The following is a 15,853-nucleotide window of genomic DNA, read 5'->3' as shown; positions in this document are numbered from 1 at the left end:
TTTTAATTGACAGGATTTACTTGGGAAAAGCATGTTACATATATATTCAGTCACATAACTATAAATTAGTCTCATAAGTTGTTCCTAGCTACACACAATTTCTACACTGCAAAATGCTGTGTGTTTTACACTATTTGAGTCAGCCTTTTGAGTATTTCAAACTCATTTTATTTTAGTTTGACCTGTTAGACTTTGCATGTTCTCATCTTACATTTTCAAGTAACATCATCTTTTTATCAATTTTAACTTGTAATTTTAAGTTCGTCAAACTTGCTTTTTAAGTAAAAATGTACTTATTTATTCTAATAATCCACACAGTGTTTTAAGCAACTATTATTCAGTGAAACTTGTGCTTTTAAGTAATGTTAACATATAATATAATGGTTGCCTAATATTAAATGATGTTTTCACAGACCCTCAGCACTCCATTGACTCTAAAAACTCCTGACCTAGATTACTGATTTATTTGTGACCATCACATTTACACTGCAAACAGTCTAAATTTATATTAACTTCATTGTAGCAAGAACTATATAAACTAAAACAAAACTTTAGGCCCAAACAAGTTTATTATATTAAATATATGAATATATTTGTTTATATGTTAAGGAAATTCATTTATTAGTATCTTCAAACCCATTTAAGTAAGTGGCTCTCACTTAATGTTTTATCTGCATCTTACAACCATTCTAGTGTTGTATTTATACATTTATTTATTAATTTTGCCAATTAATCATACTTTTCTATTGACTGTATTTAAGCTTGTCCAATATTTTAAAAAGACATTTAGTCAAGATTTAGTTCTCAGGCACCTTGTTTATCTTGTATGAAAAAGGCGTATGTGAAATGTGAACTTTGGTATATTGAAATGAAAAGGAACACTGCCATCTAGTGGCATAATTACAGAACACCGAGACGCACAACGATTATTTTAGAATTTGCGAAGCTTGTCTAAGCGCTTATATATAAGTTTGTAAATCATGTGAATTTTTTTTTCATTTATTTCTGCATTCCATCTTATTAATACCATTTATTATGTGGCGTGTAAGTTTATTTATTAGATGTTTATTATCTAAAGCATGTTACAATGTAATTGTAATTCAGTAATTCAGCAACTGGATTTCAGGCCCCCATCCTCAGAGACCAACACCCATATTATCTTTGTATGTACTGTAATCATACTTTATAAAAAGTTATGTATGATATGCATACATTTAGAATAAACAAATGCTTTGGCATGTGCTTGACTTGACACGCTTATATTTTTACTTTATATATCACCTATTTAATTTCGCTTTGGTCATGTGCTGTGTGACACTTTAGTATGTGAGAAGCAACTGACAGACATTTTCCTGTAGTTTAGCATCTGCAGAAAACACTAACAGTGAATTTGTCACCGCTGACTGCAGCTGCCGCGCCTGTTTGTTTGCCTGCTGAAAACGACATCCATAGTTAATTTCACCGCTTGAGCACAGATTGTCTAGAGAAAAGAGACGTTCCATCGACAGATGGCGGGGGTAAGGTAAGAGGAAAATCGCTCCAGTTGAGGCCTGAGGACAACCATATCATAGTGAAAGACGGATTGATTGATTACTTCTGCTCGCCACTTGATGGCAGCACTGCGAACGGTAAAAGTTTTGAAACTGAAGATTCATGAGAAAACACGAGAGCGCTGACGTGCGGCACTGAAGGAGGCATATGGGTCATAAACGTTATCTAACAACACATCCATTGTAGCATACGATTACAGTGATATCGCTTTGCTAGAAAAGAGTTTTCAGTCCTTTAGAAACCACAGACTTCCAAGTATGCTCTTGCTATAGGGACCAACATGATAAACCTTTGAATGCATCTACACTGTAAAAAATCCTGGTTGCCTTAAATGTTTTAAGCTGAATTAAATTAACCTTATGAGTCCACTGAACTTATATTATGTTAAGTTACTTAAAACAGCTTGCATAGCTTATAAAATTAAGTTAGAGCATGTATTAACTTAGTTCTAATAAGTTTACAATGAACTAAAAACATATGCTGTCATGACTAATTCATATATTTATTACAGTGTGTGTTTCTTGTATAAAGACCCAATTTACTTCCATACTAAATATAAAAAAATAGAGACATTTAACTTTCCATTAGGCTACATTGTTATTATAGTCATTATAGTATTGTACTCTTCTAAAGGATAGTTCACAAAAATGAAATCATGAGAAAAAAAACATTACTCACAACTCAAGTGGTTCTGAACGTTCTTCAAGCTGAACACAAAAACAGATATTCTGAAGAATGGTTCGTACTTGAAAATACAATTTCTATGTAAATCAATGGCTCCTGCTTTCAAAAGTCTTCGAAATATTGTTAAAAAATTTAATTTGAAGAGTTCAGATGCAAAAACCTCTAGCCTTCTATGTTTATATTCAGTTATTTCACTTTAAAGCCATGGAAGTAACCTATTCTTTGCCCTAAGGGTAAAATTCCCTGAAAACTACACACAACAGCCTGAGGAAAAATGCCTAAATTTAGATTGAAAATTACACATAGCACTTATATGTTTTTGCTCATCATTTATTGATTAAAAAAAAAAAAAACTAATAATTTTCTTTAATATTTTTCCACAGACCCCCAAGGATTTCTTTGGGCCCTGAACCTCAGTTTGAAAACCCTTGCTCTTCAGAGGGAAATTTTATCTTTTAGATGCCACTGACCCTGGGAAGAAGAAGAAAAAGAAGAAGAAGACGACGACAATCTATCAACTAGAAGAGCATCTATCAACTATTCAGTCACTTTACCAGGTTAGTTTAATCCTTTAATAGATTTTTTTCCCCACTTTTCTACGAACACCTCTTGAAGCCTTGATGTTTTTTTAAAGCTTTTTACAATTCTCATGGTTCTCCCTTTCTTATCCACACCTCTGATGTCCAAACTTGCTTGTTGTTTTTATAGTTTTTATGTCTTTGTTCAGAGCTAATGCTCCCCATTTCACACACAACTATCAGCCTTCTTCTAAGAACAAACTTAGCAAAGCTTAATGCTATGATAAAATGTAGCTATAATTTAACAGCTGGCTAAGAAGGGCCAGATGGGACATGCTACTGAGCATCCTGCATCACAAAACAAGCAGGCTAAATAATTGTCATCCACCAGAAAAGCGCTCAGGTCATGGACAGGAGTTTCTTGTCAGCTTTTGGAGTTGCCAGGTTTTCTGTACATCATATAACTTGCTCTGAATACTTTTGAAGACGCTTTAAAAACGAGCACTCCGAGGCATTCAGACAGATGGGCATTGACTGGTGTGAAATGGACTTGTTGGTTAAAATTCACAAGTGGATCTGCGAAGGACATGCTTGTTGAAAGGATGATAACAGAATGAACAAGTGATGGGGCGAGTTTTCCTCCACACAGAAGCCTGTAGTCTATCAACAGCCTCCGCTACTCATCTCAGCATGTGTTCATTTATTCACGCCATCATTTATTCATCTTTCCTCCTCTAGCCTGCTCTCCATTTTCAAAGTGAATTTCAAAGTTCCTCTGTGAAAGACAGGAACATGACGTTCTTTCTCCGAGAGTCATGTCGTCACTCCACGTTTGAAACAAATAAAACTTTCCTACGTCACTATTGTAGTTTTTTTAGTATATTCTCGGCTAGTTTTACACACACTTTGACCCTCAAGAACCTGCTCCACTGCTGCTCTGACATATATAGACATGAGAAATTAGACAGTAATAGAGAGATGGAACAGGAGCATGACATGAGAAGAAAGATCTGTCTTCTATTTTATTTGGAGGGAGGGGGGGGGGGGGGTACTTTTTATAAAGTACTTTTTCAGTGTAATATTAATAAGAGAAAATAATTTTTGAGTCTTTTGTGTGTGTGTTTTTGTTTGTTTGTTTGAGCCGGTATTGCAGTTAATTCATATTTTAAAGGATTTGTTCTCAAAATGTTTTTTTTAAACAGCCTTAAAACTCTACTTCAGCAATTTATACATACAATTCTGTTGATACCTGTATTCTGAAGGTTTGTAGATAGGAGTTTGTTCACACATAATTTGCCTAATTCTAGGCATCTTTTTCCTCTACAATACATTTTTAAAATGTGCTTCTTTCTGTGTGTTCATGGCGTTGTTTAAATTATGATGTGCTAAAAAGATTTTCCCAAAATCCCCTCTGTAAAAAGGTTTGACTTTGAAGCATGTGACCCTGGACTACAAAAGACAAGTGATTTGAGGGAGACTGAAACTTCTCATTTCTTGATTCTTGTTTCTTGGGCTGTGAAACGGCCTTTTCAGGCCAAAAACAGAACGTTATAAAAATGTTTTAAGGGAAACGTGTCACCCTGGACTACAGTCATAAGTGTCAGTTTGTGGAAAATGAGATTTATGCATTATAAAATCTGAATACATAAGCTTTTCATTGATATATGGGTTGTTTGGATTGGACCATATTTAGGCGAGATACAGCTATTGAAGAGCTTCAATCTGAGGGTTCAAAAGATTTTAAATACTTAGAAAATCACCTTTAAATATGTTCGAATTAAGTTTCAATTAAATTACTAATCAGAAATTGAGTTTTTATTTACAGTCGGACATTTGAAATATCTTCATGGGACATGAGCTTTACTTAAATTTGTAATGATTTTTGTCATGAAAGTAAAATGTGTAATTTTACCAATACATTGTATTTATGCAAAAATAATAACAATACTTACTTACTTTCTCCCTTATTTACTCCCAGGGCCGTTTATATCGAAGTTGACATTTAGCCACACAATGTTGGTGTTTTGTAACATCTAATGCATCCAGAGGAAACCCACACAAACACAGGGAGAACATGCAAACTCCACACAAAAATGCCAACTCACCCAGCCGGGGCTCAAACCAGTGACCTTCTAGCTGTGAGGCGACAGCACTACCCACTGCGGCAACGTGCCAATAATGCCAGCCCAAAAGCTGTCCAAAACCCGCCAAAACGTACAAAAAAACGGCTAAAATATTAGATTAATATTTTATTTTATTTAAATTGATTTAAATCGAAAATAACCTAGTTACTTCAACTGTCATAATTTTTAACCATACAGCAACCAACACCAGAAGTCACAGAACTACAACATAACCAGATTACATCAAAACACTGCCATTCTCTCACCCACACACTGCACTTATTGTTGTGTAGATTACACTACCATATTAAAGTATGTTAACTTTTGAAATGGTATATAAATACGTCCTATTTGGCGTTTTAAATTCTTTTGAACATAATTGGGTGCTGCTTGTCAATCAGACAACGCTTCTATATTTGTTCTTGCCGTCAGTTGTGGAAAAAATGATCGATAAAAGTGTAGTGATAAAACCCCTGTGAGTTTAACTGCAGGCGCTGCGTGATGCGTGTGCATGCGAAGGGGAGTCAGATTTGTCTGGGGAGTCAGATTTTGATAAGGTTTTCCTTCACCTCCTCTTGTGGGTGGGCCCACGTGGTTTGCGCTATGCACTGGTCACTACTAACTAAATAGAGTAGGAGTACAGTTATTTTTGTTGAATAAGTTGCATATAAAAGTTTTTTTTTTAAACTGCCCAAATTTTGTCAACCCACCTGTGCCATTTTTTACCCGCACAATCAAAACCAAAACCGCCCAATCTGGCAACACTGGTCCAGGGTCACATATGTCACAAAAAAGGAAAAAAAAAACATTATTAAGATTTTTGTGCTAGAAATGTATGCAAATTAGTGCATATTTAATAAAATAATGCCTAAAAAATTACTTTTAAATGTAACATCTTGGAAAACGTATATTACAACTTTAAAACTTTTTCAAAAATGTTTAGCTATTTATAATATATATATATATATATATATATATATAAAATATATATATATATATATATATATATATATATATATATATATATATATATATATATATATATATATATATATAGCTATAATATAATAGCTATCTATCTATTTATTAATTTATTTTACCCTATTCACCTTGAGTGTCTTGCTTTAAACAAACAAATCCTTCATTTATCAGTATTTATTATTGTTGTTTTTCTGTACTTATTGGCCAGTTTTACACATTGTTTGACCCACTCTTGTAAAAGCACCTGCTCCTCTGCTGCTCTAATGACAGATGGACATGACAGTAGAGAATGACAGTAATAGTGGGATGGAATGAGAGCATGAGATGCTAAGAAGATCTGTCTTTTTTTAAGCAGTATCACACGCTTTATGGTGTTTTTTCTCTACCTTGGCTCATTGCTTGTCTCAGTTCTGCGGCATGTTGCCATGGGAACACAGCTGCAGCACTTGAGTCGTGAGTTGGGGAGGCTGGGGTTGCTATTTAGTAAACACGCTTGCATTTCTTCATTGGATTTAGCAAGTTGGAAGGAAAAAGGCAGCTTACAGAACCGACAGTCACAGCTCTGCCAACAGTGCGAGCAAATGTGTTGTTTTAAGCTTGAAATGTTCTCATGTTGAAGGGTTTCTACAAGTCAGCACTCTCAAGGATCACTTCATAGTGCATCCAAACTCTCTCAGTCTCTTATTTTATTGATCTTATGTTGTGCTTTTGGGCACCAACAAGTGAATGTTTCTTAAACTGATTCAAGACAAATTGGATATTTTAAAGAGTTATTTTTTACCCAAATGTCTGTTCATACTCATGTTGGTAAAAATAAAATCTTGGTTTTATTTATTTTTTTATTGCTTCACTTTTTTTTTCTTTCTTTACTTGTTTATTTTCTTTATTTATTAACAATTGGTTCAGAATATCTCTACAGAGACTAAGCTAAAGGAAATTGAATGAATGAACTAAATTATTAATTTCATTCATTTTCTTTTCGGCTTAGTCCCTTTGTTAGTCTGGGGTTGCCACAGTGGAATGAACCGCCAACTTATCCAGCAAGTGTTTTATGCAGCGGATGCCCTTCCAGCCGCAACCCAGTACTGGGAAACACCCATACACTCCCATTCACTCAGATACACTACGGACAATTTAGCGTATCCAAGTCACCTGTACTGCATGTCTTTGGATTTGTGGGGGAAACCCAAGCACCCGGAGGAAACCCATGCGAACACAGGGAGAACATGCAAACTCCAGAAATGCTAACTAACCTAGCCAAGGCTCGAATCAGCGACCTACTTGCTGTGAAGCAACAGCGCTACCCACTGCACCACCGCGCCGTCCTAAATTAAATTATTTCTTATATTAAACATCTAACAATTTTATTGTAAAAAGTTTCTTTATTGTGAAAAAGCCATTAAGATTATTAAAATGCCATTCACTAAAATTAATAATATTGTTGCAACACAGGCTCATTGGAAAGATGTGCTTGAGCCTACGTTTTATGTATCATTTTTATTGCAGCTTATACAGTAGGTAAAGTGAACACTATGGGGCAGTGTGATGCCAACAGTTTTTGTTCCTTATCACACTAATGATATTTACAGGGATATGTTATCAACAAATAAATAATTGTTATTGTGTAGTTCTTTGCACAACATCAAATAAATACCACATAATAACTTAATGATGTCTGAGATTTGTAACTGAACATGCTTACTTCACCTGACTATTTCTATAAGGACAACTTTTATGGTGTGTTCAGTTTGCTTAGTCGGGTTCAAGTGAGGTGATGGGAGAAACAACACTTTTCAAAGCTTTGAAACAAATGAACCAATTGCTTCGCAGAATAGCGTTCAAGCACGTGCTAGGGACACCTGCTGGTCAAAACCGTGTAAATACGACAAAACTGAAAACATGCATTTGAATGGTCGTTTTCAAACATATTGCGAGGTTTAAATCAAAATGAACTTACCTCATCATCTAATATTAAACGTCTCGATAATTTGCATTATTTTATCATTTTATATTACTGTTTTTATATAGGGCTGCACGGTGGCGCAGTAGGTAGCACATTCGCCTCACAGCAAGAAGGTTGCTTGTTCGAGCCTTGGCTTGGTCAGTTGACGTTTCTGTGTGGAGTTTGCATGTTCTCCCCATGTCCGTGTGGGTTTCCTCCGGGTGCTCCGGTTTCCCCCACAAGTCCAAGGACATGTGCACTGGTTGTCCCCACAAGTCCAAGGACATGTGGTATAGGTGAATAGGGTAGGCTAAATTGTCAGTTGTGAATGAGTGTGTATGGATATTTCCCAGTGAAAGGTTGCAGCTGGAAGGGTATCCGCTGCATAAAACACATGCTGTATAAGTTGATGGTTCATTCCACTGTGGCAACCCCAGAACAATAAAGGGACTAAGGCGAAAAGAAAATGTATGAATAAATATATATATATATATATATATATATATATATATATATATATATATATATATATATATATATATATATATATATATATATATATATATATATATTTATTTATTTGTTTGTTCCATGGTGGGCTTTGATATACAGGTTTAAAAACTATTAATAATTATTCATTTTCATTCGACAAGTTTTTCAATAAAACATCTACAAACATCTATAAAGTGATCCGAGATCTGAGTGATTGATGTGGATTTTCTGGTATTACACAGATCACCTTCAAGCTGAAAATCATAAAATTTTCAAACATTTGGAAACGCTTGTGATGTAACAAAGATCCATTTTGATGCATTTTTGACGCACTCCAGAACCACTTCATAAAGGTTATGAAGCTTTATGAAGCTGTGGTTCAAAAGCAGCCATCACTATGGGGAAGAACTATTCCACAAAATAGTCATTTCAACCTACATCGCATTTGACTGAAAGGCCCAGTTTAATAATGTATACTCTAAAAAATAAGTTGAAAGGTGGTTCCCTAGATTTAATAAGTTCAATTAACATAGTAATGTGTTGTCACAACGTATTGATCACATATATATAGTATTGTATTGCAAAAGTACCCTTTTGAATCCTTTATTTTTGGCAGCCTCTGTAAAAAATAAATTAAAAATATTCTAACAAGACTTTTTTTCCACACAATTCTTGTTATAATTTGTGTCTGATGGCTTTTAATGTAGTTAATGTTTTATCATTTAACATAAACAAACAACACAAATACAGTAATCAAAATATCTTCATCAGCGCATACATTGATTTGGAATTTCACCCTCAGCAGACCTGTTGCGCATCTCACATTGCATAATCAGGATTGTCAACCAGTTCTTGTATAGCAGTGATGGATGTAGTCAGTGGAGAATGCTTGAACTAAGACTCCTTGAGGTTTCTAAGAGTTTGAGCTTTGGACATCTCCACAAAATTGCATATTTCAGAAGATTTATAGTTGATTTACCCAACATTTAAGAAGTTACTGCATTTGTAATTCTCCATTTATACATTTGAAGAAACTTATGAGTGCCTTTTAAAGTTGCTTCAAATGTCTTCTACTGCGTTCTATGTTTCAAGTGCCAAAAAACCCTTTCCTTTGTTATGGCTATAGATGAGCTGTTCACTGTGTTTAGAGACACATTTTTCTAAGTTTCTGAGACATCTGATCATTTTTGAAAAGGTGCACTGTAAAATGTTATGGTAAAAGGAAGTTACAGCATTATTCTCAAGTTTGGCAAGGTTACGATACTCTTACATGTATATCATTTGTGGAAATATGACACATCTACATTCTGATTGATTTATTATTAAAGTACTGTTTATTGCATTATTTTAGTGTTACCATTGAACATGTTGTATTATATGGGAACATTAAGGACACTTCTTAGCTTAAAAGTTTCATTAGTTTTTATGTGTTTTCATAATTACCAGTTCTTTAAAGAAACATTTTTCTAAGTGTAAAGAAAACTTTATAAACTTTTCATTCTACAAATTATTATTATTATTTTATTATTTAATTTACAAACAATAATGGTTCCTTGAACAATTGTTCGATATTTGGGGGGTTATTCTATGACATTACTGCACAAATGTTTGTTTGTTTTTTGTTTGTTTGTTTGTTTCCTTATTTTTTAAGAGTGTTATTCTTCAGATGTTTACACTGGTCAAGGAATCTGAAGCCTCGACAGTTTCTGCAATTATTTATACGTGCCAGTAGTCAAACTCGAAACAGAACTGTCCATAAACACATGAAGTGAGTAGGCGGATAGCTATATTTGATGAATTGCAGGATGAGTAAGAAAAAAGGCAGATGACCTTTGACTAAAAGCGATGGCATCTTCTCGTAACACACCGGGGTGGCTTCACATTGCGGTTGAGATCACGCAGGAGTGGCATCATCCCTGTGTAGAGAGAGGTCTACCCCGATCTTCACTCTCTCTCTCCCCCCTCCCATTCTCTCTCTCTCTCTCTCTCTCTCTCTCTCTCTCTCTCTCTCTCTCTCTCTCTCTCTCTCTCTCTCTCTCTCTCTCTCTCTTTCACTGATCCCACAGTGTAGTAAAGCGGATAGGCAGCTAAACAAACCGCGGAATCTTTCCGAGAAGACACCGACAGAGGTAGGAAACTTTTCTGTAATTATATGATAAATGTTTGCAGTAGTCAATATCAATGATGCCTTTGCGCGATAGATGGACCTGCTCGTTCTACACACAGTATCGCAGATCAGGCATCGTGGTTGCCCAGACTGCGCAGTGCTCAGATAAAAAGCCACCTGCACGCGCCGCGACTCACGCGCTCTCCAGAAATCATGTAGAAGCCCCTAAAACGCATTCGCGCGTCTCTGGCGCAGCGCGCTTTCTGACAGAATCCGTGCGTCTCAAAGCAATCGTTGAAGCTAAAAATGCAGATTTGATGTGAGTGTTACTTGTGCGTGGTGCCAATTGAATGCTCCTACATCTTCTTACTAGGCTGTAGTTCACTGGGAGCTGGTCTTAATCTATGGGCATGTAATAAACATGCAGCGCGACTGCGGGAGATGCACTTAGCGCACCGTTAGATCGCCGCTGACAGATGTGCGGAGAGGATTTGGTATTAATATACTATGGCGGGATTTTGTTGGCGATGACGATGGAAGGAGGTTGTTTCCTCAGTGTTTCATAACTTTGACTCGACTCGTGTTATTCGTGCGTATGTTTGTTAGAAGGGATGTCAGAAAGCATTGCGTCTGCACGCACAGTGTGCTGGAATTACATGCAGCTCAGAGGATGTGCGTGTTAGGGTGTGAGAGATTCTGAATTATGATTAGTGCTTTAAAAATGCGTTGACAAGTAAATGTGTGACACTGGTTTTCATTACACTGCATCGTTTAGTCACAGTTTCCAGCATAACCTGTTGGACTTTTGTAGCTGTCTGTTTTTAATCAAATATTTTCACAGAGAGTAAGAGAGAGAGAGAATAAGACGTTTATAGTACATTTCACAGATAAAAGCATATACAAGGACCACATACTGTTTAGCATTATTTACTAAAGAACTGAAATGTCATTCAGTGTAACAACAATTTAAATAATAAAAAACCTTGTCAGAACAGGAATCATCTGATGACATGCTAAATTATTATATTTAAGGATTACAGTTCAGCCCCAAAAACGAACTAATTGTCACATGAAATTCACTTGGCCAGTATCTTTCTACCCAGTGGTTTACCCTTTTATGACTTTTAATAAGTACAGATCAGAATATGTTTGTCTTTTCATTTTATTGTAAATATATCTGCTGAATTAAATGTCGATGGAACATTTGAAATAATAAATCACAGGCCCGTATAGACAGCCTAGGGTAAGAGGTGGTTCTTTTTTCTCAGAATGTGGAGCTTTTTGCAGTTATTCACCTTATTTTTTATTTAATTGTGAGATTTGAATACTGCATTTTTGTGACATTTGAAGCACAATTTTTTATTCAAATTCATTATAATATAAGCCTCTTTTGGTACTTTTATCAGTCATTTTTTGTTTCAGGAAAACAAGATTTACAATAAAAGTTACAATAAAATGTTTAAACAATACAATGTTAAAAACAATAAAGTAGCAAAAGATGACGTCACTTACATCTGATTGTATGTTTTCTTGCACAGTTGGATGTTGGACTCGTGAAAAATAATAGTTTGCGTTGTCCAAAACTGATTAGCTGAAGTCACACTGATGTGGCGGTAAGCAGATGATTTGACTTGGTCTTAAAGCTTTTTTCAATAAGTTAATTTCACAATTTATGATGGTGTAGCAGTCAAAATAGGAAATGAGCTCATGTATGGGACTGATTCTGGACCTTAGTTATTGAGGGGTGAGTCCTTCTAACCACCTGAACACCCCCCCCCCCACCCACCCCCCCGTACCGGTGTACGGTTTGTTAGAACAGGGTAATATCTGGCCATTTCTGTAATCCAATGGGTCAAAAAAATCTAAATATTGAGAGCATTGTCTTTAGAGTAGTCCAAATTAAGTTACTAGCAATGCATATTACTGATCAAAAAATAATCTTTGATATATTTATGGTACAGAATTGACCAAATGTCTTCATGCAACATGATCTTTACTTAATATTGTACAAATTTAAGCATACATGAAAAAAATGATAATTTTGACATATGTTAGTTAGTTAGTTAGTTAGTTAGTTAGTTAGTTAGTTAGTTAGTTAGTTAGTTAGTTAGTTAGGTAACTTTATTTTTCCCCATAGGAAATTTCATTTGCAGCATACACTCACAGAGACATTTCATATTTGGCATATACACTTGAAGTCAGAATTATTAGCCCCCTTTGTATTTTTCTTTTTTTAAATATTTCCCAAATGATTTTTAACAGAGCAAGGAAATTTTCACAGTATGTCTGATAATATTTTTTCTTCTGGGGAAAGTCTTATTTGTTTTATTTCGACTAGAATGAAAGCAGTTTTTAATTTTTTAAAAACCATTTGAAGGTCAAAATCTTTTCTCCGTAAACAAAAATTGGGGGAAAAATAAACAGGGGGGCTTATAATATATATATAAAATAATTTTAAAAACATGGTATCCTTACTCTAAAGAAATATTCAGTTTACTAGCCATCAACGGCTGCTGAGGTAGGAGGAATTAAAAAACTTAATTGCTCTGGGTATAAATGGTGTTTTTTTTCCTATTTCCTACACACATGAGAATACAATATCAACAATTGGAAGGTTGTTTAATAAAGGATGTCTCTCATCATTGACAATCATGATAGCCTTATTTAGCACTCTTTCTTTGTATATACTATCAAATATATATTGACCACAATGTATTTTTGGCTATTACTACAAATACACTTATGCAACATAAGACTGCTTTTGTGGTCCAGGGTCACATAAAAACTCTTTCATTTAAATTGCATAGATGTAAACCATCTTTAAACAATGCCATTTTCGAAAAGCATGAGGGCTGCCGAACTGAATAAATGCTTGGCTGTGATTGGGCACAAAGCCACTGGTATAATTACAGTGGTTCTGATATTCAGCATGATTGTGAGTCTGATATTGTTAAGTTATAATGCCAACTAATTTGGACAATTGCTTGACTTTTTTTATTCGTACGCAGATCCTGAAGCATCAGTCAACTAATATCACACATCATTCACCATTACTGCTGTAAAACATCTAAAACTGAAGGAAAATTTTGAAATCAGTGCCAATAAATGAGTTGAGAGTGCTTATAGCAGAGCTTAACAGGATTACAGTTCCATTGGTTTGCAGAGCTGGGAGACACAGTGCTCCATCTCACTCACTATCAGCCATTGATACTCGGAGCAATTAGCTCAGTTCTTCAGCCACATGAGCTCTGTGTTTGCACAGACGGCTCAAATGCCTGTGGACACAAAGGTCAAGCCACTAGCATGGTGAAGTGGAGGACATTTTGGACAGCATCTACCAGCGCAAATGTGTTTTTTTCTTTTTCTTTTCAGATTTCTCAAGCTTTATGGTTTGAGGGAGCTCAATCTGGTCTTTAAATGCACAAATCTGCTTTATGCTACTCATTGTGTGAGATGAAACTAGTATAATGAAGGAAACTATAGAAGATGTTGTTCTTGTGTACTTGATGCATCTTTCTCCTCACTGCACAGAGAGGCAGTAATTATGATGCCAAGCTCAACTGTCCCTTTGCTGCAAATACATCCCTAAAGATCGAATCCCTACAGGCTTTCAACGTGCCTTTTAATTAGAGCCCTATAATGATATAAAAGAGACAGAGCCTGAGTATGTGTGTTGAGGAGGAGGGGTGTCTTATATTCTGCTTCTCATTAATGAACAATCGCTTTGGTTTTTTAATGAATACTATGGCTGTTGTACTATTATAATGTCAGAAGTGTTTGCGTTTTGGTGACCAGTGGTTCTTTTTAATTGCATCAAGCTATTGCAGCTCACTAATTCTGTGTAAAATGGAATTTACAGAATAGCTGCTGCGATTAAATGGTAAGTGTATGTTATTAAAGTGAAAGTGGAGAAGTGCTGACCAGTGCTGTTTAGTTATGACTTGTCATGCCATGCAAGTAAACCACAAAATCTCTAAAACATAATATCTAAGATGATCATTTCAGATATGATATCAGTTTATTTCAGCATCTGTTAGCATTTATCAACATTTTGAAAACATGTTTATTACTTTTTAACTTTTTAGAAGGGAAGAAAAGGACTTTGCCATTGGAGAAAAAAATCTAGTCAGTCTTTCTTATTTAAGCACATGTTGCTGTGGTAATGAATAAGTAATTTGGCTTATGTATATATATATATATATATATATATATATATATATATATATATATATATATATATATATATATATATATATATTATATATAATATGTATATATATATATATGTATATATATATATATGTATATATTATATATATAGATATATATATATATATATATATATGTATATATATATATATGTATATATATATATATATATATATATATATATATATATATATATATATATATATATTATTATATATTATATATATATATATGTATGTATATTATATATAATATAGTATGTATATATATATATATATATATATGTATATATATATATATATATATGTATATATATATATATATATATATATATAATATATATATATATATATATATTATATATATATATATATTGTATATATATGTTTCAATTAAACCAAAACATCTGGCTTCTGTCTGTAGTACACAAGATATGTTGTTATATAATTTTTAAAGTCAATACTTCAAATTCTTAAAGCTTTTTGAATCTCGAAAAATAGTATTACTGTCATCCATTACTTGTGTTATTTCCAACACAATCTCACAGCAATTCCGTAACTTTTTGATTTAGTGGCTAATTCGTATGAATTCGCACAATCTAATTCGTACAATTTAGTAAGATTTGCTCATCCCCCAATGACGGTTGGGTTTAGGGGTGGGGTTTGGTGCCACGCCTCCTTTTTAAAATTGTACAATTTCATACGACTGAACTCGTATGAATTTGTACGAAGTAGCCACTGAACCAGGCATGTCCAAGCTCGGTCCTGGAAGGCCGGTGTCCTGCAAAGTTTAGTTCCAACCCCAATCAGACACACCTGGGCTAGCTAATCAAGCACTTACTAGGCTTTCTAGAAACATCCGTGCAGGTGTGTTGAGGCAAGTTGGAGCTAAAATCTGCAGGACACCGGCCCTCCAGGACCGAGTTTGGACACCCCTGCACTAAACTGACAAAACGTAAAATACTTGCGTTTTCTCGTGAGATCAGGCTGGTTATTCATGCTGTGTCTGAAATTGATAGATTTTTTTTGTCTGCTGCAACTAGTCACGTTTACAAATCTGCACTTGTCCCTCAGAGACATGCAGATGTCAAATATAAAATATTGTAAATGGATTTTTGATGCTAATCAAAAAATAGGTAGCACGATCACCTCACAGCAAGAAGGTCGCTGGTTCGAGTCCGGACTGGGTCTGTTGGCATTTCTGTGTGTTGATCCATTTGCTCCCGGTGTTAGCGTGGGTTTCCTCT

At 34.7% G+C, this 15,853-nt stretch overlaps 1 protein-coding gene across 1 annotated transcript in view; it reads left to right on the top strand.

Annotated features, from left to right (window-relative positions):
* The first annotated feature begins 10,363 nt into the window (after positions 1–10,363).
* LOC130221329 (protein phosphatase 1 regulatory subunit 29) overlaps positions 10,364–15,853 on the top strand; it is a 171,438-nt gene continuing 165,948 nt past the window's right edge. Inside the window, exon 1 of the mRNA XM_056453754.1 lies at positions 10,364–10,420. The gene's annotated coding sequence lies outside the window, so the exon portion shown is untranslated. The remainder of the gene's footprint in view (positions 10,421–15,853) is intronic.

This window comes from Danio aesculapii, chromosome 3 (genome assembly GCF_903798145.1).
Source record: "Danio aesculapii chromosome 3, fDanAes4.1, whole genome shotgun sequence".
NCBI lineage: Eukaryota > Metazoa > Chordata > Actinopteri > Cypriniformes > Danionidae > Danio > Danio aesculapii.
Note: the sequence above shows the minus strand (reverse complement) of the source record. Positions and strands in the feature narration are given on the sequence as shown.